This window comes from Podarcis liolepis (genome assembly GCF_965112155.1).
Source record: "Podarcis liolepis genome assembly, chromosome: 5".
Classification (NCBI taxonomy): domain Eukaryota; kingdom Metazoa; phylum Chordata; class Lepidosauria; order Squamata; family Lacertidae; genus Podarcis; species Podarcis liolepis.
In genome coordinates, this window is record NC_139556.1 from 19,660,106 (window position 1) to 19,685,752 (window position 25,647).

At 43.6% G+C, this 25,647-nt stretch overlaps 2 long non-coding RNA genes across 5 annotated transcripts in view; one reads left to right on the top strand and one right to left on the bottom strand.

Annotated features, from left to right (window-relative positions):
* Positions 1 to 25,243, bottom strand: part of LOC310706673 — a 43,163-nt gene extending 17,920 nt beyond the window's left edge. For 2 of the 3 annotated variants that reach the window (XR_014526043.1, XR_014526044.1), the window contains exons 1-2: positions 25,069 to 25,243; positions 24,735 to 24,847 (exon numbers count right to left, since the gene is read on the bottom strand). This is a non-coding gene — a long non-coding RNA (uncharacterized lncRNA). Of the gene's footprint in view, positions 1 to 1,484; positions 1,611 to 24,734; positions 24,848 to 25,068 lie in introns of all 3 variants that reach the window. The other variant, XR_014526045.1, reaches the window with a different exon arrangement.
* On the top strand, positions 13,975 to 19,176 carry LOC310706748. 2 transcript variants are annotated; one of them, XR_014526142.1, is made up of 3 exons: positions 13,975 to 14,425; positions 15,579 to 15,969; positions 19,101 to 19,176. It is a non-coding gene; the product is annotated as an uncharacterized lncRNA (long non-coding RNA). The 2 variants fall into 2 exon arrangements; XR_014526141.1 differs by having other exon boundaries at positions 13,975 to 15,969.
* Positions 25,244 to 25,647: the final 404 nt, after the last annotated feature.

The following is a 25,647-nucleotide window of genomic DNA, read 5'->3' on the forward strand; positions in this document are numbered from 1 at the left end:
CCCCTGGGAACCCCTAAGGGTGAATTAAGAATGGCTGTTGATGTGAAAGGGTACTGCGGCTGAAATGACAAGTTCTCACTGTTCAGGAAGGCTACTGTTGTTGCTTGAAGGTGTGGTGCAAAAGTGTTGCTGCTCTCCAATGCTGCACACCAAATCTCTCTCTTCCCCCCCCCCCGCCCCGTTTCCCCGTCTCCCACCAGCAGTATGCAGGGGTTCAGTGTGCAAAACCACAGCAGCATGAGTGTGCCTGACCTGAGACCTTTTCTTCAACTCTGAGCAAGCTGGTATCTGATTATTCATCCAACATTTCAAACATGTGCCTAATTTCCCCCTGAAACAAACCGTGACCTCAGGTTTCGATAGGAAACTAAGCCACACTATGGCTTAGCTCCTAGCAGCATGACAGCAGCAAGAGCAAAGGAGCAGAGGCGGTTTGAGGGTAATTCAACCGGTGCAGCTGCAATAATGCTGTAGAAAGTCTACCACTGCAGAAAAGGAGCAAAGCACCTGCAGTTTTGACCTCTGCGTCGGCACGCTGCAAATTCACCTTCAGACCATAGTTAAGCTTAACTATGGTTTAAGGTGGCATGAGAATCAGGCCATTTAATGGGCCTGGTTTTTCAGCATGGGCAGGACTTACTTCTGAGTAAACACACAGAATATTTCTTTTTTTATTTAGTGGCATTGTGTCGTATTCGTTTGTTTGTTTGTTTGTTTGTTTGTTTCCCTCCATAATATCTAGCTCAGGAAGTTTTGTATTGTTCGCTTCCAGATTGGTTAAGCCAAAAACGTTTTGCTGCCTGTTCACTTCTCTCCTCTTAACACACGCACTCTCCAATCTCCGTAATTTTGAGTATCCAGCATTTCCACATATACACTCCCAATGCTTCCTGATGTGATGTTCCAGGAGGCTGCTGCTTGAAATTAATTGCAACTAATTAAACAGGATACAGTTAGAAGGACAATTGGACAATGGTGCCCTGGAGATTGCTTCATTCCCAAAGGCATTAGCAGCTGCCACTTGCACTGGTTCAAGCCCACAGGAAGGTGCTATATATCATAATGTCATTTTACATTGTTATTTTTCTGAAAGCAGCAATTTCAAAGTCTCCAGTGAACCTTGAGCAACTTCACGCTAAAAAGAAAAATGTTACTGTTCAAGATCTGTATATATATATATATATATATATTAAAGATCCAAAGGAATTGCCTGGCAAGACTGGTAGCATTAAATTTCTCCCATTATTTCCATGTAAAATGTAATGTTGTAGTAAAAGGCTAACAAAGCATTTAGGCTGCAACGGGGATCATTGATTTTTTTTGTGTGTGTGTGTCTTTGTTCAAATGTGGTCTAGCACTCTCAAGAAAACCATACCGTGCAGCAAATTGCCTGTGGCACCTATTTACAGTAAATCAGTAGTGTCATCTTGGTTTCTGTTTGGGGGGTGGGGGCTTTCAGTTGGCTAAAGCAAATGAATACTCACAATGCAGAGGAAGGGCTTTTTCGTTCTTTTTTTTTTTTTTTTGAGCAACACACTGGAGATGTGGCATAAGGCTCAATTTCATGCTGGGATGAAGGCCAGGCATTTCAGGAATCATGAAAACGAGCCCTGTAACCAATGCAAGCATGGAGCTAAAGAGCTTCTTTGATATGCTGCCTCGCTACTATAAGGAGAAGCATTGAGAGTACTAAAATTAGCTTTTGACCTACGTCCCAGAGCGACAAATCTCCATGGCCACACAACCCTTACTTAGCAAACTTTGCTCTAAAATTCCATACAATGGCCTATCTTGTGACTAGAATAGTTTGGAAGGATGGCCTGAAAATGCTCCTTGACAGGCTACTTTTAGATGAGAGGAAGGGTTTGAAAGAGGAACTGGCTCTAGGATCCGTGGCTGAACTTGATACTGTGATAGCAGAGTTTTCCCATGGAAAATGGCTTCTCTAGTAATGTCAGGATCAGGACCCTCAAGGTCAGGAGTAAGCAAGCTGACAGCCATGTGGGAGGCTGGATTCATATGGTATCATTGAAAACAGTCAATGGTTCGGTTGTCAGAGTGACAATCAGGGCATACCCCCCCCAACATTTCTCCAGTGAAAATAGGGGTGTCCTCTTCCATCATACGGGACGTGGGTGACACTGTGGGTTAAACCACAGAGCCTAGGGCTTGCCGATCAGAAGGTCGGCGGTTCAAATCCCCGCGACGGGGTGAGCTCCCGTTGCTCGGTCCCTGCACCTGCCAACCTAGCAATTCGAAAGCACATCAAAGTGCAAGTAGATAAATAGGTACCGCTCCAGCGGGAAGGTAAACGGCACTTCCGTGCGCTGCTCTGGGCCAGAAGCGGCTTAGTCATGCTGGCCACATGACCCAGAAGCTGTATGCCGGCTCCCTCGGCCAATAAAGCAAGATGAGCGCCGCAACCCCAGAGTCGGTCACGACTGGACCTAATGGTCAGGAGTCCCTTTACCTTTACCTTATTCCATCATAAAATTAGTAATAATAATTTCATTATTTATCCCCCCCCCCCGTCTGACTGTGTTGCCCCAGCTGTTCTGGGTAGCTTACAACATATATATAAATATAATAAAACATTGAACAACTTCCCTATACAGGGCTGCCTTCAGATGTCTTCTAAAGGTTGTATTTACCTCCTTGGCTTGGAGGTCTTATAATGCCATACCCTCCAACATTTCTCTGATGAAAACAGGGGCAGAGAAAAGCGGCACATTCTGGGATCAAATCAGAAACTGATATGGCTTCTGTAAGTCCAGGACTGTCCCTGGAAAACAGGGACACTTGGAGGGTCTGTTAGGGTGACAATTGGCCAGAGGCAAGAACCGTAGTCCAGGCAAGCAGCCATTCAGGTTTCAAAGTGTCAGCTACTGTGGTGGCAAGTAAGAGCTCAGCCCAGCAAATTAATCAGCCTGGTTCCTTAGCCTGAGGAGGTGGCCCCAGTGCTCAGTCTATTGATGGGTCTTGCAATGCTGCCTAAAAGGCACCAATCGACCTGCAAGTTCTTCCATCAGTATGGAGGTATAGGAGGACTGGCGCTGGAGCCTGGGCTTCAAGAGCCCCACTTTGGCACATCAGGAGGTCATTGTGTCAGTTCCAGAGCATGAACAAGTAAGGAGCTTGTGCTGGTGAAGATTAGCGTGTGCTCCACAGCACTCTGTAGAAGGAGGAATCGGCATGAATTCAGAAAATGGCATTCTCTCGCCAGCAGGAGTTAGGCTGTTGAAGATGTATTGAGGACACCACCTGCATTTTGGCAGCTGCGGCAAACCCCAAAATGGTGTCCCCCCCCTCCCCACCAAGGAAGAAGGGGTAAGGAACAAGGGGAGAAGAAAGGTTGACATCAGGATCTGCTGCCTCCGGGGACCCTGCCGCCTGAGGCAGTCACCTCACCATGCCTCATGTATGGTCCAGCCCTGATTGAGGAGCATATGAAGCTGTCATAAGCAGAGTCAGTTCATGGACCCATTTAGTTCTGTTCTGTACATTGTGTCCAGGATCTTTCTTAGCCCTGCCTAGAGATGCTGGATCTCGAATCTGGGACTTGAGCTTATGGCCTATGCTGCCAACTTCTACTTCTTCTATTTCTATTTCTCTGTCTCTCTCTTTTTCTGAAAAAGCCCTTCCCCCTCATGCTACCTTTTGCATGATGGCTTCTTGCACATGAAACAGAGCCGTCATTGAAATGACATCACCATGCTAAGTCTCTCTCATGTCAGGCATAAGGTTTTTCAACATCAGCACCTTGTGTGTTTCCCTGCCCATAAATGGCTGCTTTGGGGCAAGGGTGGATTGGAGAAATGGATGGTGTGATGGAACCACAGAGCTCATTAAGTGACACTCTGCGTCAGGGTGTGAGGAAGAGAATTTGGCATGGCATTGCCATATCTGGCAATGGCTTCATGTCTTGTCTAATCTGTACTTCATGTGCTTTACAAAGATACCGGTGTGGCTAAGGATTTTTTCATACATTGCACCGAGAAACACATCTGCATTCCTTATTGATTTTTGTGTCACATGTGATGCTGTGAGAACCTGGAAGAAAAATCAAATGTGCATCCCAGCCAACGGTGGTCTTTGCATTTGCTTTAGGAACTTATTTAAAACAAAGCCAATTTAAGCCTCGTGTGTGGAAATGACCTAAGTCAGAGGGAATAGTATGCAGGCTGTCATTCCCCATTGCAGCAATTACAGGATTAAAGCAATCAGGAATAATTGATAAAGCTTAGGAAATGACCTTGGTTAGCCTATTGATGCACTCACAAAGAATGCCAAATCACAAAGAATGTCAAAGCGCATCATGATTAAGGTTGCCAGAGAATCTGAGTGTCTCTTCAGCAACTTTGAGACCGCCAAAGGCAAGACACAAATAATGGCATTTATTATTATTATTATTTTATTTATTGCCTCTGTTACCCCACTCTTTAGCATGCAATCAGCATGGGTTTAGCACAGATTGCAGGGATCAGGTACACTTATTCTGTGCACCTGACATTCACAAATCCCACCCTATAGAATCACAACCTTAGTCAGGTCTGGAAGGAAGACGGTTCAATACTTGGGAAGCAGACAGACACTAAGAATGTTCTCCTCGTGTGAGTTCATAGAACAGAATATGCTCTTACGCTGCATTCATTGATTTTCTTTTTCAGTCCCTTGTAATAAGCCTGCTGCTTTTTTGACTTTATTATGTCAGCCAGGTGAGTACTTTTTCAGGGGATTTGAAAGGTCTCCTTCCACAGCTTCTAACACATTTTGGCCAACTTTGAAAACCAGCAGTTCAATTAGTAAAATTACTTGTGGCTGCATGTTGAGAACTGGTATCTTTGAACAGTGGCGTAGCGTGGGGGTGCAGGGGGGGCCGGCCGCACCGGCCGCAACGTCTGGGGGGGCGTGCTCGCACTTGCAGCTCTCTACCCCTACCTGGCTCACTCACTCTAGGGGGCACAAATTACTTGCCTTGCCCCGGGTGCTGACAACCCACGCTACGCCACTGTCTTTGAATGTTCCCCCAACAAAACCATATCCTCCAACACTTCTCCCATGAAAATAGGGACATCCTATTCCATCATATAATCATAACCAGAATAATTTTATTATTTATACCCCACCCGTCTGACTGGGTTGCCCCAGTCACTCTCGGCGGCTTCCAACATATATAAAAACATAGCAAAACATGAAACATCTAAAAACTTCCCTATGCCTTCAGATGTCTTCTAAAGGTTGTATAGTTACTTACCTCCTTGACTTGAGGGGGGGGGTCACATAACTCCAGACCCTCCAACATTTCTCTGATGAAAATAGGGACATCCTGAGGAAAAGCGGGACATTCTGGGATCAAATCAGAAACCGGGAAGGTTTCTGTAAATCTGGGGCTGTCCCTGGAAAATAGGGACACTTGGAGGGTCTGCAAAACAAATAACAGTCCCAGGGCATAGAATGGTAGCACACCAAGGAGAACAATTTGCTCTGGCTATTTTTGCATCTTGATTTGTGGAGGAATCACTAAACGTGCAATTCTGATTCTCTCCCCTCCCCCACAGCCTGAAGTAGTACCATTCATAGATAATTGTAACATGGTTATGTTGATTGCATAAAGCATGTTCTAGTTTAAACAAACCGAGCCCTGTAACACATTTCTCCCTCTCTCTCTCACTTTCCTTCCCTCCTTCACCGCATCCAATAAATTCACGCCGGTGTTCTGCCAATTCTCCGCTCATTTGTTTCCTAACCCTGGGTTCTGTTTCTCCCCCTCCATCATCAAACAACTTTCAGGGAGAATGACAGGAGCACACAATATTACGTCTTAATATTCACATAATAATCTAAATAAAATGTGCTGAGTCTCCAGGTACTGTACTTTGCCCACGTTAATGGCATACTTCATTTTATGTACATGAAACAAATTTACAGTAAATGAAAAAGCTTTTATGTGGCACCAATTAAGAGAGAGTGCACTCGTTGGAGCCTTAGCATTTACTTCAAGTGAAAGATACCTTCCGCATAAAAATATAGCCAGAAGCCCTTTTTCGGCAACTAACGGCTTGAGATGACACTTTCGGTGGAACAGAAGTGTATGGCAGAGCCCTTTCTACCAGGAGCAGGAGCTCCTGGGGTCAAGCCCAGTGTGCCTTGTAGGGTTAAATCAAAATGCAGCAGAAAAGGCTTGATGGGGAAAGACCCAGTGGTTTTTGTGTGTGCAGGGTACTGATACCTCCTCTTTTTTGCTGCCCATGACAGCCATCTTGTGCTGGCACCCATGGCCCCTTTATCAAGACACCTCCTATTTTTACCAAAAAAGAGAAAGAACCCCGCTAGAAAGTCCTTTCTTTCTTTCTTTCCTTATACCCCCCCAAAAGTTTTGAAAACTAACAACGCTTTGAAAATTAGAGTTGCCACTCAGACAAAATGTTATTGCTCTAACCAATTTCCTACTGGATTAGAGGAAGATATTGGATTTTGGGGGTGGGCAGAATCCAGCATAGCCATTCTTGTTAAGAATGCATGTCAATGAGGTGTAATACTGAATTTATCTATTTAGTTATTTTTATTAGATTTATATCGGTCCAGTATATCTGAAGGAGCAACTCCATCCCCATCGTTCTACCTGGACACTGAGGTCCAGCGCCGAGGGCCTTCTGGCGGTTCCCTCACTGCGAGAAGCCAAGTTACAGGGAACCAGGCAGAGGGCCTTCTCGGTAGTGGCACCTTCCCTGTGGAACGCCCTCCCACCAGATGTCAAAGAGAAGAACAACTACCAGACTTTTAGAAGACATCTGAAGGCAGCCCTGTTTAGGGAAGCTTTCAATGTTTGATGTATTACAGTATTTTAATATTTTTTTGGAAGCCGCCCAGAGTGGCTGGGGGAGCCCAGCCAGATGGGTGGGGTATAAATAAATTATTATTATTATTATTATTATTATTATTATTATTATTATTATTCCACCCTTCATCACCAGATCTCAGGGCGGTCGTTTACAAATATTAGAAATCTGGAGAGAAATCCAGGATTTTACTGTGACTGCAATTGGGCACCAGTGGATCCACCCCCATCCCGCCCACAGGGGCAGAGGAGGCCACAATCTTCCTAGCTCAGGCATCATTTTGCATTAAATGGTTTGGGCCAGCATTACAGATACAGAAACAGAAACAGAAACAGAAACAGAAACAGATACAGATACAGATACAGATACAGAAACAGAAACAGAAACAGAAACAGAAACAGAAACAGATACAACGCCTCTTCTGAGGGAGCTCTGAGAACTGTAGCTCTGTGAGGAGGAAAGGGTATCCTAACACCTCTAAGCATTTTTAACAAACTTCACTTCCCATGATTACTTGGGGGGTGCCATGATTGTTTAAAGTGGCATGGTACTGCCATTAATGTATAGTGCAGTTGCCCATTATCAGCTCAAGGAAACATTCTAGACAGACAGATATACTCTGAAAGGTTGCAAGGCAGGACCAGTGAGGGCTGTGGCTTTGGGAAATACTCAAAGGCCAGATAGAGATGTATGGAGGGCCACATTTCACCCCTGAGCCTGCAGTTCCCCACCCCTTGTACCTTTTACTATTTAAGAGCTTTTGTCTGAGGTCTGTGGCCTGTTGGGAGCAGATAGGGAGGTATGACTACCCCAGGATAAATTTTTGGTTGTGGCAAACAGCTCACTGGACATATAAAACCACTGTGTTGGAGCAAGGAAAGGAGGAAAGTTAATGATAGGAATTATTAGGAAAGGGACTGAGGATACAGCAAGCATTGTCGTGCTGCATTTAAGTCTATGGCGCAGCCACATTTGGTACATGACATCTCATCTTGGAAAGGATATAAAAGAGCCAGGAAAGTTGTAGAAAAGGGCAGGCGACATGATTAAGGGGTTGGAGAAGCTTCCCCAATGAGAAGAAGATGAAACACCTTTAAACTGAATTAAACTGCTTTATAGTTCAAGGAAGGAAGGCATGATAGAGGATATGAAAGGTGTCAAAAGAGGATAATTTTTTTCCTTTTCCTCACTCATCATAATAGGCAAGAGTTCATCTAATGTAGCTGATTGGCCAGTGGCTTGGGACAGACAACAGGAGGTTCTACACAACACAGCACTGAATTAACATATGGAATTTTGAGTGACTTTTGCAGCTGTTGTTAAAGTTGCAAAGCAATGAAACACGGGACGCAGAAATGGAAGAATTTCTGGAACAACAATGGGATATGAGCTCCACCCAAGGCATGACATATAACAGCAGCAACCAGGGTAAAGAAAGACATAAGGACAGGAAGAAATACCATGGACAGAATAATTGCCCCACACAGGAAGAAGAAGGATATGATTTGAGTTCCTCACTTGTAGTTTTATAAACCATTTAATGCGTCAACGAGAACAGAAGTTATTAATATTGCAGTTGTTGTATAAGGGATTATTATTGTGACCAGAATGTAATGGAAATTAATAAGATTTTGGAACGCAGAAAGCATCAAAGCATCAAATCTAGCATGCCACTTTATCTAAATTATATAATCTGATATTTGAACGATTGGTATTAATAATTGTATTATAAACTGGTATTGTTATAATGAGGCTATTATGGGACTGTAATTGAAAACTAATAAGAAATTATTGTGAATTAACATATGGAATTCACGACCATGTGGTTTGGTGATGGTTACTAGCTTAGGACAATAAAACAAACTGAAAGAGGTTGTGTCTTTCAATGACCATTTACTATAACAGTTAATTGGATCCTCTATGTCCAGGAGCAGATATATTTGAATGTCCAATGCTGGTGGACAATCAATGGGTTCTAGTCAATGTAGCATCGGGTAACACATTCTGTCAGTGCAAGGATTTCTGCTTGTGCAACGGAACTTCTCCCCCTCCTGCTCTCACGCCCCCCCCCCCCAATTATCTAGTCTGAGATTTCCAGAGTAGATTTTGGGATGGTGCATATGGGAAGTGGAGAGTTGGGGAGGGGGGAGCTCCATTGCAAAAGCAGAAATCCTTGTGTTGGCAGAACACATAAAGTCCAATGGGTTGACCACCATCTTCATCCTTTGCATATGAGCATGAAGAGGCATATGGCTGGCAGAGTGCAGGATTGGATAGGCTTTGGTCTGATCCAAGGCAATTCTTCTGCTCTTATGAACCACTGAAAATTCATTGTTCAGGCTTCAAACAGTTCCCTACAATGTTAGGAAGAGGAATAGAATAGAATAGAATAGAATAGAATAGAATAGAATAGAATAGAATAGAATAGAATAGAATAGAATAGAATACAACGGAACAAAACGGAACGGAACGGAACGGAACAGAACAGAACAGAACAGAACAGAACAGAACAGAACAGAACAGAACAGAACAGAATCCTTCTCCCAGCTTTCTATGTGCAGGAGAGCATTGAATCAATTGTGCCACCATCTTCAGTGGTACAACACCGTCACATGAACATCACCTTCATGAGAAATAGGCCTCAGCTCTACAGAATTCAGAAATGGCATCTGATGGTCTTTCCAGATGACAACAACAGCATCCCATTTTTCTCTCTCCACAGCCTTAGGGTTAATTCACACTGTTGTATCAAATCACTCTACTCCGTCATGCAAGTGCACGATCATATGGAGAATGCTTAGCATGAACAGCGCTGCAAACATGAAAAGCTGGCAACGACCTTCATGAACACAGCTGCCAGGGGAGCGGCAGCCATGAGCCCAAAACAGCCTGCCCACACTTTCATGTGTGAGATCATGAAAGATCACACTTTTGATCACATGCCAGCAAATTCAGGCTGTGCAGTTATAGTTGACTGGGAGGTCCTCCTGCAGAACAAGCCCACTTCCTCAAAAGATATGAGTTTTTGCTATAAGAAAAGTCATGGGTAAATGCAGTGGGATAACACTTGGTTTGGTGCAACATCGTCTGCACTTCCCGAAAGCAAATCAGAACAAGTGCTCATTGAGTAGCCAATGTCATCTAATCTCCCTGCACACAAATCAGGACAAATGGCCAATAAACAGATTGTCTGGTCTGGAAGCACCCTAAATCTGCAAATAGGAGGAAATACAGTGTGCCAAATACCTCCTTTAACGACCCTTCAGCTCATCAGCATGATAAGCAAAAGGCAAAAGACAGTGGGAGCAAAGTCAAGAAGAAAGTTCTCCTGCAAAAGACAGCAATGTATAGTGGTTAGAGCCTGTGCCCCTCCAGTTACGGTTGACCTCCAACTGCAATGGTGGCAAAGCATGTGCTGGTACTCCCAGAGTCCGGGTGGAACGTATTTTCTTCCCAGGGACTAGGACTACTGGTCCCAGAATCTACAGCTAGAAACTCACACTCTGTGCATCATTTCTGCCAGAACCAGCACATGATTGGAGGGGGTGATTGGGCAAGACGGCCTAGCCATCCCTCTACTGCAAGTTTGCCTCCACCCCTGAAAATGCCCCCCTGCCAGATGCATAGCCTGGTTCTCACATGAGCCATGTAGTCATCTACCTTTGCACATCATGGCAGGGAGGAATTTAACCAAATGCTCTCGTTCTTAGAAGCATTATGTCTGTTTTCCCCACCCCCTCCTGTTTCATGTGTGTATCACCTATTCCCCCAGCAAAACAGAAATATAGATTATGATAGACGCGATATTAACGATGGCTACTGTTTCTATAAAGGAAAGGTGTTTTTTTTTTAAATAAAAATAAAAATAAAAAATCACTAAGTCTCAGGAGAGAAGAATAAGCCATTAATGAATTAGTACATTAGCAAGGGTAATGTTTGCACTAAGTTGATAAATGCTGTCTCCATAAATCACTTCGATCTATCTTTCCTTGTCTCGGCTCAGACCACTTGCAATTTGCAAAGGTTGTAGACTTTTTCTCTCTCTTTTTTGCACACACTTAGTCAATGACTGGCAACACAACTGTGGCCGCTGCAGTCATTCACGTTGTCATTCAGAAGCCCTTGTTAATGTGCTTGCCAATGAAATTCTGTGCTTGTTTAGAGGATGTAGTGTTCCAGATAATAGACCCTCCCTGCCCCCAATAAGGTCAGCTTTCTGATAAATAAGTTTTTCATTGTGCAGCAACAAGGCAATACCCAAACCAACATACGTTATGGCTGCCAACTAATTAAAGAAGTTCTCTGTGCAAGTCCTATCGCACCCTAATGCTTTATTGCTGCAGAAATTTACACTTTTCTGGCCCATGGTCTCAAAGTAGCTTGCATGTGAGTGAATTTATCTATATGCATACAGACATACACAGAAGGCGGTTGTATGGACAGCACACTATGTAACATACAAATGTGGTTTATCCAGCTTTTCTTTAAATTTAGTACAATGGATGATGCTGTGATCAGGCTAAACATCCTTCTCCTTAGACAACTGGCCAGGTATCTCTGCAAATACATACAGACCCAGTGTGATAAAGTGATTAGAGCTGGGAAAACTCAGTTGTGAAGTTCAAAAGCGACCTTAAACCACACACCTCCTTTCAGCCTAACCTACCGTACAGGTTGTTGTGATGACAAAATGGAGGAGACCATGTACACTGCCTTGGACTGGAGAAACTGGAGAAAAGGTTCATTCTGCAAGGGAGGGCCTCCTGCAGGTGCCATCATAACAGGAGCTGCATTCTGCACAATGTAGGAATCAGGTCTTTAGTGTTGTGGCACTTTTGGAGTTCCCTCCCCTTGAATATTAGACCACTACCAAGTCTGTTGTCTTCTTCTTTTCCTTTATTAATAGTCTTACAATACATTACATAAATATATGATACATCTCATAAAGTAAATTGAAGTTTCAATCATATACACAAAAAAAGAAAAGAAAAACATATACTTTATCTTTTCTTACCTATACTGTATATAAACCTTGAACTTCTGCTGTATTTATGTTACCTTTTATGCAATTATTAACAAAAATCCTTATCAAAAATTATTAACAAAAAATATCCTAAGGACTTTGGACTGTCAATTCCCGTTGTATAATTTTATTTTGATAGTGAATGTACCTACCATTATTACTCTATTCTTTATATAATCTCTAATACATTCGTACAACAATTCGTACCATTGTTCTTATTTCTCATATGTTTCTTTATCCAAGGTCAGTGCTGCCATAGACGATAAACCACTGGCATATTTTTGCACATATCTCTTATATTTGTCCCATTTTTTTTCAAATTCTTGTCTTGAATTACCCCTTAAACTGTTGGTCAATTGTGCCATTTCCACAGACTGCCACTGTGGCATATAAAAATATTTCTCTTAAGTTTTTTGGGATATCTTTACCAACAATACTTAGAAGAAACGCTTCTGGATTTTTTTTAATGTTATTCCAAAGTTATTCTGTCCAAGTCTGTTGTCTTCTGGACTCCTGCTAAAAGCCTTCCTCTTTCAACAAGCCTTGAGATCTGACCCAGTCTGCATCTGTCCTGGAATTATTTTTAAGACTTTTTTATTATTTTATCACTTGTTGTTTGCTGCCCTGGGCTCCTTTGGGAGGAAGGGTGGGGTACAAATTTAATAAATAAACATAATTCTAAGAAATCAATGCTTTTAATGACATATATATATATATATATATATATATATATAGGACGGGATCCCAATCATGCAGCGCTTACATTAGTGCTTTGTGCATATACCGTATTTTTCGCTCTATAAGACGCACTTTTTCCCTCCTAAAAAGTAAGGGGAAATGTGTGTGCATCTTATGGAGCAAATGCAGGCTGCACAGCTATTGCTGAAGCCAGAACAGCGAGAGGAATCGCTGTGCAGCAATCCCTCTTGCTGTTCTGGCTTCAGGGATAGCCGCGCAAAGCCTCTTCAACAACATTTGATTCAGAATATTTTTTTTCTTGTTTTCCTCCTCTAACAACTAGGTGCATCTAATGGTCGGGTGTGTCTTGTAGAGTGAAAAATACGGTAAGTAAACACTCAAAGCTACTTCTACATTTAACAGCAATCAAGTTCACAATCCTCTCGCACAAGGATAGCCAACTGGCAGGCCGCATGCTGGATCCAGCCCACAAAGCAATTTTATCTGTTCCCCAACAGCACGGCCAATAAAAAAGTTAGCCCATAACTCCACACGCCAGAAAGAATAAATCCTATGTGGAGTTCAAGCCTCCTAATGAAAGGGAATATATGCCAGGCTAAACTTGTCCAACTGGTTTGACCCACTCCAGCAATCTAGTTTCACCCCTGGCAAGGGTGGGTGTAATTAATTACAATATCTCATCATAATCTCATTGTAGCTCATCATGTCTCATTGTAATATAGAATACTTCACATTTCAGAATTATTATTATTTTTTAAAAAGAACACCTTTTAATGCAACATCTCTCTTGGGGTTTGGTATGCATTCTGTGCCTTAACACATATATGCTGTAAGTGGCAAACTCTAGAGTATTATTTTATTTATTGCATTTATATCTCACCTTTTTCTTCAAGGAGCTCATGGTGGCATACATGGTTCTTTCTCCTCCACATTTAATCCCCACCACAATCCAGTGATGTAGGTTAGGCTAAGAGGCAGTGACTGGCTCAACATCTCCCTGTAGGCTTAATGGCTGAATGGGGATTGGAACCCTGGTCTACCAAGTCCTAGTCTGGCACTCTACCCACTACTGCAGGTGTTTCAGACTATATCTCCCATTGGCTTTAGCCAGTATTTAGCCAGGGAGATTGGGGGGTGGGCTCCAAAGTATCTGCAGGGCATCAGGTCATGTGGGATGCTGCTACAGAGCCTGGCAGTTGGCTTAACAGGTACATTTCTGGACCACGGACCCAGTGGCGTAGCATGGGTTGTCAGCACCCGGGGCAAGGCAAGTAATTTGCGCCCCCTAACCCTAACCCCCAGATGTTGCGCCCGGTGTGGCAGACCCCCAACTGCACCCCCCACGCTACGCCACTGCACAGACCAATGAACGTAGAAATGGAATGGCTTCAAGCTGGTCCTACCTGCCCAGAGAAGCAGAAATCATCATGAAACAGCATATCCATAACCAGGAACTGTATACGCCAGTATCATTAGCATAACAGCAGGTGAGGATGGAGTCGTTTCACAGTGAGTGCCATTGTTGCATCATGCTGACATCACAGGCAAAGCCTTGCTATGAAAGAAAAGATGGAAGGAGACCTGAAGGTGGGAAGACTACAGTGGTGGGATGCTGTTGGCCCATGGCATTCTGGAAGAAAAAGCGTCCTCAACCAAGCCCAGATTGATTGACAGGATGGGGGGGGGGCTTGAAGAAACCACCAGGATCAAATCATCACAACCTGAACCGATCTAGTGATTTGTGTGCACCTCCTTTAAAAGGATGCTTTGAAACCCAACAAGTGATACGTATTTGTTAGAGTTTCTTCTGACGACTCAACCAGATCTATAAAGATGTTACGCGGTAACAGGCCATGCAAACAAGGTCAGCATTTAGGGGATTTGTCTGGTGAATTGAGAGACTTTCCCTGCATCAGCACACTCATCTTGTCACCCCCCACCTTATCAGCAGTCAAGCCTTTTTTTGCTGAGGCTTCTGTAGTTTGCGGGTTGCAGTTCCAATTTTGCAGCCCTGCTGATAGCCACCTTTAAGGGCAGGCGAAAGGGCACACTGCTTAGCACAATGCATAATGGAAACAAGTCACAACGTAAGCACATGTTTCCTTTGCTCTTTCTCTTTCTGCCCTGAGAACTAACTGGTAGAAAGGTAGTGTGCAAGGCATATCAAATAACTGAAGGCTGTCATTTTCAGTGGCCTCCCCAGGAAGATAGTTGTGTGTGTCCCAGCCCAGACTCTAGAGAGAGGATTCACACATTAATTTTAAGTAACTGCCAGTCCGTGGTGAGCCTACTGTCTCTTGCTTGGCTACCTATTGTTGATCAACTGCTTGAAGCAATGCAGCATTTGTCTATTTCTGAGCTTGATCATTCTTTCATGTGCTCAGGCAGTAACTGTACTCATCCCTTGGCTATAGGGTGCACATCCACCTTGCTTATTCCCTTGTCCACAGCTTTGGGCAGCGAGCGGTAAGCCCAGGAATATGGCAACCTTCGTGACTTCATGGAAAACTTATTCCCAAAGGCTGCCAGAGAGTCTGTTGCTCCTCTGCATTCAACTTTGGAAGTCCTGGTTGGTCAACAGAGACAGAACTGTTGTAGACTGCCAGGAAAAGAGCAAAGCTGCAGAAGGACTACGCAGCTCTTGTTGCTCATTTTGTACAAGATTGTAGTTGTACAAGAATTTGTTTAGCTCAGCCTCTTAACAATCCTATGGTCATTTTCATCAGAGGAAACTAAGGCAGGGAGGTGGCCAAGTGGCTGAGAATCTACGTTTTCCTGAAAATATGCTTCAGTGGCATGCTGATCACTGGGCTGTTTTGTGTCAGCTTCTTCAAATGCTCTGGTTTGGGGTCATTGTATCTCCAGGCCCATTAGGCAGCCACTCAGATACTGGGGTTGGAAAAGATCTCTCTGCTTTTGGCCTCAGAGAGCCACACTGCTAGTCAAAGTGGACAAAATTGGGCTAGATGGAACTATGGTCTAATTCAGTGTACAAATCCCTGCTTGCTTCTTGCCAGGGAATATTCATGCCTGCTATTTAGGAGTGCAGTTGAACTCAAGCATCTGTCAAAGCAACATCTGCCTTGCCTGGGAGCTGGTTTTACAGAGGCTGCCTTTCTTACGTGATCCTGGCTACCTCTTACTTGCTGCAGGGCAACTCCTAGTCCCCTCTAGAAACTTTAAGGCCCACCCAGCAAGCTCACAGCCCAGCCAGAAGAGGACACCAGGGGGCGTTTAGATCCCATGCAACTCAAGCTCTCCAGTAGCTTCCAATTTCCAGAATCTTTGTGGCTCAGTACTCAACACATTGAGTGGGTTGACTTCCCCCCTCAGAATAACTAACAGTGCAATCCTGCATGTGTCTATACAGAAGAAATTCCCATTGACTTCAATAAGGCTTACTCCCAGGTAAGTGCATATAGGGTTGCAAACTAAGGGTGCTTCCAGACTGTTGCTATTTTGGGGGGGAGATTCAATCACATGTGTCACGGCTGCCTCAGGTCCCAGCTCACAAAGGACCAACGCCAGTTTCTCTTTATATACAAAGGTCTTTATTGAAGTCCATTAGTTGTTCCACAGTAGCGGCGCGCAGCCGTACGTCTGTTAGCTTAGACTGTAGAAGTCCCTTCTGAATCAGTCCCTCCCCTACACCAGCTTAAGATGCTTGCTTTGCTCCACCTCCTCCTGTCCTTCCTTTTCCGCAGGGTCTTTCTGCTGGAGTTCCACCCCTCCTGGATTCCTCTGACGCTGAATCTCCCGATGGCTCTCCCTCCCTCCTGCGGGCTTTGGGACCTGGCTCCTCCCCCGGGCTCTCCGTTTCCCCGCGCGCTTGCACATTTGAACTTGGCGCGTGCGCCCAGCCTCCAACCTTTCTCCTGACGGTAATGTCACTCCTCTCACTGCTCCCCTCCCCTTCCGGAAGAGTGGCTTGTTCTGACCTCTCCTCCGTTCCAGCCAACGGAGCTGCTTCTCCTGACACACTGGAACTTCCCCCCCCCCTTCGCTACGCTCTGGAGGGGAAGCCGGCTTTGATGTCCAGCTGCTGCTTCGGGATTCCCTGTTGGCTCTTTCCCCCTGATGAGTCCCCCCTGGGGCTCCCCTCCCCCTGGCTACAGGCGCCCCCTCCTGGGAATCCCCTGATTCGCTGGAAAAGCTCATGGAGTCCCTTGGGCCACAGTCCTCCTCCTCCTCGCTGTCCTCGGACTCTGCCCAATGGTCCTCCCTCTCCTGCCTCCCATGTGCCTCTGCCCCTGAACCCCTGACAACATGCCAGCAAATTCTGGCTGTGCAATTATAGTTGACTGGGAGGTCCTCCTGCACAACAAGCCCACTTCCTCAAAAGATCTGACTTTTTGCCATAAGGGAAGTCATGGGTAGATGCACTGGGATAACACTTGCTTTGGTGCAACATCTCCCTCACTTCCCGCAAGTAAATCAGAACAAGTGCTCATTGAGTAGCCAATGTCATCTAATCTCCCTGCACACAAATCAGGACAAATGGCCAATAAACAGATTGTCTGGTCTGGAAGCACCCTAAATCTGCAAATAGGATACCGTGTGCCAAATACCTCCTTTAACTACCCTCCAGCTCATCAGCATGATAAGCAAAAGACAGTGGGAGCACAGTCAAGCAGAAAGTCATTCTGCAGAAGATAGCAAAGTACCGTATTTTTCGCTCTATAAGACGCAGCAGACCATAAGACGCACCTAGTTTTTGGAGGAGGAAAACAAGCAAAAATGTATTCTGAATCTCAGAAGCCAGAACAACAAGAGGGATAGCTGCACAGTGATCCCTCTTGCTGTTCTGGCTTCTGGGATAGCTGCGCAGCCTGCATTTGCTCCATAAGACGCACACACATTTCCCCTTACTTTTTAGGAGGGGAAAAGTGAGTCTTATAGAGCAAAAAATACGGTATAGTGGTTAGAGCCTGTGCCCCTCCAGTTATGGTTGGCCTCCAACTGCCATCATCCCCAGTCAGCTTAGCCAATGGTTTCAGAATGGTGGGAGTTGTAGTCCAGCAACATCATGGGGTGGGGTTGTCCGCAGGCTCCCCAACCCATATAGAATCTTAGTATCATAGAGCTGGAAGAGACCTCATGGGTCATCAAGTCCAACCCCCTGCAATGCAGGAATCTCAGCTAAAGCGTCCATGACAGGTTGGCCACCCAACCTCTGCTTAAAAACCTCCAAAGCATTGGACTAGGAGCATATTGATCATGCTAGTTTAATCCCCACTCAGCTAAGAAGCTCACTGGTTGACATTGGGCCACTCGCAAGCTTTCAGTCTAACCTACTTCACAGGGTTGTTGTGTGAATACAATGAAGAGTATAGCATCTAGATCAAGGGAAGTAATAGGAGTATAGCATCTAGATCAAGGGAAGTAATAGTGCCACTGTATTCTGCTCTGGTCAGACCTCACCTGGAGTACTGTGTCCAGTTCTGGGCACCACAGTTCAAGAAGGACACTGACAAACTGGAACATGTCCAGAGGAGGGCGACCAAAATGGTCAAAGGCCTGGAAACGATGCCTTATGAGGAACGGCTAAGGGAGCTGGGCATGTTTAGCCTGGAGAAGAGGAGGTTAAGAGGCGATATGATAGCCATGTTCAAATATATAAAAGGATGTCACATAGAGGAGGGAGAAAGGTTGTTTTCTGCTGCTCCAGAGAAGCGGACACGGAGCAATGGATCCAAACTACAAGAAAGAAGATTCCACCTAAACATTAGGAAGAACTTCCTGACAGTAAGAGCTGTTTGACAGTGGAATTTGCTGCCAAGGAGTGTGGTGGAGTCTCCTTTTTTGGAGGTCTTTAAGCAGAGGCTTGACAACCATATGTCAGGAGTGCTCTGATGGTGTTTCCTGCTTGGCAGGGGATTGGACTTGATGGCCCTTGTGGTCTCTTCCAACTCTATGATTCTATGATTCTAAGAGGTGTCGAGAACCTTGTAATGCTGCCCTGATCTCCTTGGAGGAGGGGCAGGATGGAGACGTAACTTCTAATAACTGAGATGTTTTAAAAGCTACATTGAAATGAACAGGAACTGTGCAAGAGCTGTTGTAGCATGGCTTGCATTCCTTTCAATGGGGTTTGTGCTGGGCTGTACCCAAAAGTGCGTTTCGCCTCCCTTTTTCTGTGAATGCAGACTGTGCACAGGGTGGGGGAGAAATCTGCAATAGTGACAGGATTTTTAATGGCGCCTCACCTTAAATGCATTTTAAAATATGTAAATCAATAAAAAAATTATTTGTAATAGCTGCGCTAAGAGTACTGGTTAGCCTTGCCGCGGAATGAATTGCAGGCTCCAGGCTCGATTACCATACATCGTGGGAGCTGTAGTTAGGATTAATCTGTCAAAAGGGATGGTTTAGTGTTGATGAATATGACATGTGACCATTAATGATGTTGATTTTATCTCCTGAGATTAGCAAGATTTACTTCAGATGGATAATAATGTCATTTGCTTGATGCGGTAGATCTGTTTACGAGCTGATTAAATTGTGAGGCCTTGCTTCATTTCATGCTATTTGCTTTACAGCTTCATCACGGCAATCACAAAAGCTGTGGAAATGTCCCACATCCCATGTCACAATAAATCATTGTTTAAGATTGCAGCTATGCATTTAGCAGTTCAGTTTTCCATAGGCCGCACATTCCTTAATGAATATGTAATTGGGAACACATTAAAAAAAGATTTTTGGGGAGCATACGGCTTTAGAAAGGTAGTAGCATTGCGGGGGCTGTGGGGAATCAGTCCTCTATCTTTTAATTGAGATTAAGGAAGCATTTGAGTAATTAGCTGTAACAAATTGCCTTATTATTTAGACAGCAAAATAAACGGTTGTGTTTTTTTTATTTAAAAAAAATTCCATGTGTGGCAAGAATTATTATCATAAATCAATGCAAAAGTGACAGCCAAACTACGATGAAGGAGGCTTGCAAGCAAAGTATATTTTCTGCCTACTTACTTTTTGCATTTCAGTAAAAAGTATCAGAAGCCCACTTTAAAAAGAGTAGAGTGCTTTCTCCCCAGAGGCTGGAGGTTGTGGGAATGCCCACAGTGCCACTGGAAACCACTGGGTCAATAACAGTAATATATATAAGAGCATTGCAGTATGAGAACAGCCCCAATTTACGTATTTGCTGGGGGGGAAAGGACTTGCGTACTACAATTTCATTAAAAAGTATCAAAACGGTTAACAACAATTAAATAAATACACACAGTGAAAATGACACAAACGTTTGAAAACCTATCAGACGGACTCAAACCACAGGTCAGTTCTCGCACTCAGTGTTCAGGAGCTTATGAGGAGGATATCTGAAGACGCTGGAATAAGCCCATAGCTCAGTGCTAGAGCAAATGTTTTGCATGCAGAAGATCCCAGATCCAATCCTTAATAAAGTGTGGGGGGGGGAGGGAATTCCTGCCTGAATCCCTGGAGAGCCTCTACCAGTCCATGTGGACCATAGATGGACCAATGATCTGACAAGTCCCTTGTCCATCTCTTGCTATTTGCCCTGATCTGCTGGTGTTCAGAGATATATTCATATAGAGATATTTCATTTTACTATGATTGCTGTTACCTACGGTTAGGCCTGTTCTCCAAGCTACTTACAAATGCCACTGGATGTTATACTTGCATGTCAGGTTGTGCCCCACCTTCCCCACCCCATTGCAACATTTGCATATTCTTCCCAGTATTGTGATGTCATCACACTGAGCAGTTCTCTGGTGACAGCCATTGATGAGGAGCAAAGGCAAGGAAAACATGGGATAGGATGTCATCGCAGTACAAGTAACTGTGCCTGAACACTGTGAGCAGAGGCGAGAGAACTCAACTGCCATTGTGGCAGGGGAAAACATCATTGTATATCCTTGCATTGTGTCGAATAGTACTTCTTTTTATCTGTGCTGATCCTTCTCCCAATCAATTTCACTAGAGGAGCCCATTCTAGTATTAAATGAGAAATGGATGGGAGGGGGAATCTCTGCTCATTTTCTCCACAGCATTCATGATTCTCTCAGCCTCTCTTATGCCCTCCATTGTTTAAAGTTTTTTTAACAAAGGGGGGGAACAGCTCCAAATGCCTTCGATGAATCCAAAACCACGTAAATCACAAGGCGCTGGTAATTAGCCCATGCTAATGACACTGTAGTTAAGACTGTTTGAATATTTTCATTATAATGCCTACCCCCTTTTTCGTCGTAAATGAAAAGACTGGAGATAAATATTGGTTGTTGTTCACATGAAGAAAATTTGCATGCAAAGGTCCAGAATCACACTGAGTTTCTCTGGTTTTAATCTGCTTTATCACAGTCATTGAAATCACTGCTAAAAACGAGAGCAAGGAAAAAATCACCTCGACATCTTAGGCTTCATTTTAACTAGTTTTTTAGTGCAATTTTCAATACAGCTAGAAGAAATAGCTATAGAGAAGCAGTAACGATTGTCCACCCCTCTTTCTTGGTGAAAACAGAGCAAGAGACTGTGACTCGCTTCACGCATTATGTTTTTGGCGCACACCTTAAAACATAAGCATTCTTCTTTAAAAAGTGAGTATGACAAAAACATGGGCTTTATACAGATTCCACACCTTAAAGAGCCGTTATTTGCTGCTGCTTCCTTGATGAGTTCAAGATGCCTTTCTGCAAAAACATGTGAAATGGATAGCTATATTTCCTTGTTTGTGGGATCCAAAGAGAGGAAACAAAAGAGCAGAGAATAGCAAGTGAAAGCTTTGTTTCTTTTGTACACCACTAAAATGGTTGACATGGAAGTCAGTGTGGTTAACTCAAGTCAACAGAAAGCTGCACTAGACCCATAGAGACCCAGAGATTCAAGTATCTTCTCAGCCATGAAGCTCAGCTGAGGTGACTTTGGCCCAGTCAGTTTCCCTCAGCCAAACTCACCTCACAGTTATTTTGAGGACACATTGTGAAACTGTAAGGAGAAGGGGGTTGGGGGGGCAGGAAACACCTCATAAACAACCCTGAGCAGCTTGGAGGGTGGGCAGAATAAATATTGTAATAATTAAATGACCAAAGAAAGGAAATGTGATTGTTTTCTGTAATGGAACAGATCTTTTGTAATGCAAGTTATAGTATGAAGAGGAATTTCTCTCTCAGCAAATTATGTGCTGCAGGCAAAACAATATATCCTTTTTCCTATGTTATTGAGTGCTAAGTCTTTTCTGCCTTAACCACTTGGCAAGTTCACCATCTGTATAAAATAATCTGTGGCAGGTGACCTCCAATAGGAAAGTCCTTGCAGCTTGAGCTGCTTTTTTAAGCAGCAGCTTGTCTCAGACCCTCCAAGTTACCCTATTTTCCAGGGACATCCCTAATGTATACAAGCCGTCCCAGTTTCTGATTTGATCCCAAAATGTCCCACTTTTCCTTAGTAAGTCCCTATTTTCATTGGAGGGTTTGGTAGAATGTCCCTATTTTCATTGGGAAAATGTTGGAGGGTATATGGTGTTATCTGCCATCTGAAGGCAGTCTTGTATAGGGAAGTTTTTTAAAAAAAATGTTTAATGTTTTATTGTGTTTTATATATATATTGGAAGCTACCCAGAGTGGCTGGGGCAACCCAGTCAGATGGGTGAGGTATAAATAGTAAAATTATCCTTATGGAATGGAACGTCCCTGGTTTCATCGGAGAAATGTTGGAGGATATGTTGTCTTCTATGCTTCTACATCATAGTTTTCAGATTTTAAGTTCAAGATTCCTGTTCCAAGTGCTGTTTATTTGTTTTCATGTTCAGAACAAGGTATGGTGGGACCTGAAGTCAGGTCAGGTTCCCCTGCTGCCCTCTCCGCCCTCCCTCCCTCTCTTGTCCCATCTTGCTCTGCAACCTTGCTCTTTAAAAAATAAGCTTTTTCATAATACAATAAAAGAAACTAAACTCGTCTAAATGTCTTCTTTAAGACGTAAGAGGGATTGAGGTGCATCTTGGAATTTTAGGTTTGCACAACTGAAGCAGATTAAAGTTCCCTGCCCCCCTATCACAACAAAACCACTTGACAACAACAGACTTTTGCGAGTTTGGAAAGTGTCGTGGAAATGCACAGAAAATGGATTCCAAGGGGTTTAGGCAGCAGCAGCTGAGCCTGAGTAAGGAAGGAGGCAGCAACCTGAAATGTAAGCTGGCAAAATGGTGGTTGAAGCCCTGCAAGTGGCTAAAGGCAGCAGCAAATGTGTCAGGGTCACTTGTCTACATCCCCCTTGATCTGCCACTTGAGGCAGGGCTCTCTACTTACCTAATGGTAGCGCCGGTCCTGTATATCATGAAATATTTATTTTTGTGATTTATTTTTAATATTCTGTTAAGGTTTGGCTTGGCTTGAGAGGAACGCCTTGTAATATTAATACATCTTTATATATGAAATATATAAATAAAATTCATATGCGCTTTATTCCAGATTAAGCAAACTGTCTGTTTGTTGATGAGATTGACATATCTCTCAAGTTACAGTTCTGGGTGTGTTGTATACCGAAAGAGCTGGGTGGGGTTGTACGTGTTTAATTCTTGATTTGAAAGTGTGAAATTACATGCAATAGATGGGCTTCACAAGCTCAAAATTTAAAAGCCTTTTTCACCCCCCCCCCAAGAGTAAGTGGGTGGGAGGACAACTCCGGAAAGATGAGTTAATAAATCTGTTATTGACCTCTTTGAAGCAACACTATTCTGAGAGTTCCCAGCATGAAACTTGGTTACTTTGGCAAACTATGCCATGAGATGACATGTTAATTGTGAGCACTCTGACTCTCAGAGGTGAGGGAACTGGCAAGAGAAGAAAGCGAAGTGCTTAAGGTAAGAATTTGTAACATTTCACAGAACCTCTGGGGGAATACGGAACTCAAGAATCAATGGACCTCTGGTTGAAATACCCTGCCCTAAACAAAGAACCAGAGAATAGTGAAAGCATTGCAGCCATGCATGGAGGTATGGGTCTTCACTCTTCAGCAACAAAGCCAGTCAACAGTAGTCACAGAATACCACAAAAGCCAGCCGCTGTTGTTTTGCTGCATGTTCTGCACATTTCAGCAGGCAAACTTCACCACATTAACCACATCCATTGGTTGTCTGTATTCACCCTCTAATTATTTGTTCTTGTGTATTATCACAGTAACTTTCTATAAAGGAAACTCACCTGGTAATGAGCAGAAATGGTTTTTACAGAGCTGGTAAACCTCTGTCTGGCATGTACCAGTTCAAACTGTAGCGGGGCAGAATCAGATAATTGATTGTTCCTCCAGGCAAGCCCTCCCTGCACATAAAAAAACTAGCATGTCTGGGAGAAGCCTAGGCTAAAACTTGTTTCCACAGTACCTAGTTTTCATGATAGGTTATGCATTTTTTGACCACTTTCCCCATCTGCAGTCTGAAGTGGTGTGGCCTTGATACAGGTTAACCACCGCAGTGAGACCTAATTTTCAGACAAACTGGTGATTCTTTCTCTCTTTTAAAACTGGAATTTTCTGCAGTTGTCCACTCAATATATAAAAGCATATCGAGACACTGACTTTGGTTTTGTCTTTTGAGGATTCCAGAGTCTGCAATTGTAACGTGTTACATTTGTTAATACAAGAGTCACCCAGTATCACTGGGTGAACAATGAATGCTTTGCTTTATAAACAATTTCTCTCTTTCTCTTTAAGTTTACACATCAGAAATTTGAAACAGAGGAACTGAACTCTGCTGAGAGGCTTGCTTTGTCTTTTATCTTCTGAATCATTGGTCAAGCTCACAAGGGTGTTCCAAAGTCTTTTAAAAAGCTAATTGACTTATAAGTGGTTTTCTTTAAACATAAAACCTGTCGAGCTCTTGATTCTTAGGAACCCGCGAGGATAGATTTGGCCTGGCTTCCTGTGCGCCAGGGGTCTCTGAACCCTAGGAGAATGCTTTGCAGAATGAATTGGGCCATTCACAAAGAGGGTATATTTTAAAACCCAATTGCCTTAAAAAGCTTCATTTTGTATTTTTAGTTCTTCCCTGAGCACAAGCACTCCTTGGGGACACTGCCAGAAGCCTGGACTGCATTCATCCTTTGATTTCCTTAAACCTTTGTGTATTTACGCTTAATAACCAACATTAGTGACATTAAAATTCTACTCACTGCAAGCAGCAAATAATCCATTCTTGCCTCCTTTTTCCTTTGATAACTGACCTTTAATATAGATCCAAGCTTAAACTCTCCAAACAGTCATTTGCACACTCTCGCAGTAACATTCATCACTATTTTCAGATAATTGCCCGGACACATCAGTCAAGAGTTGGATCCTATATGAAAGAAAAGCAGAGATCCAGAGTGAAAGATTAGGGCTTGGGCAATTTTTAAGTGAATTTCAACTAAGGACAAACATCTCCCTGGTATTTTATTGAGGTCAGTATTTAGATGGATATAATGAAAGGTATATAACTACTGACTATTTGCCATTTTTAATTTTGGGGTCAACGCTAGCACTTTCTCCCCGAACTATCTAGAATGTGAGAATGCTCACCTTTATTTTCAATCCTGTTCAGTGCTGTTGTTTTCCCAAGCTACTGCTGCTGCAACTGGTTTTTCCTTTGGCTGACGCTCCTTTTTGCTTCTTGGATTAGTCACGTGTGATAGTTCCACATAATTGGAGAGTGTGTTTTAATACTATGTGTGTGATGATGCTACAGACAGCAAGTGAAGATTATTGAGAGTGGTGGCAAGCGAGGGCAATTCTGGTGTTTGGTGAACCATTTTTGCAAGGCATGCCAAAAAGTTCCTAAGAAAAGGAGAGAGCTTTTGACATTGCCAAAACCACATGTGGGGGAGAGAAATTGCTTTCAACTCAGTGCCAACATTCTAGAACAACACAAAGAACTCATAACCCACCTACTCTCAGCAACCAGAAACATCATAGCCAGACACTGGAGAGACCTGTCAGGAGTAAGCATGGACCAATGGTACCAAATAGTATGGGAAACAGCCTTACTAGAAAAATTAACCAATAAACTGAAACTGACACGGGGATAAATAGAAGAAGATGCTTTCACCCCGGTATGGCTCCCCTTTATCACATACACAGCCCAACAAGACAATGACAAGA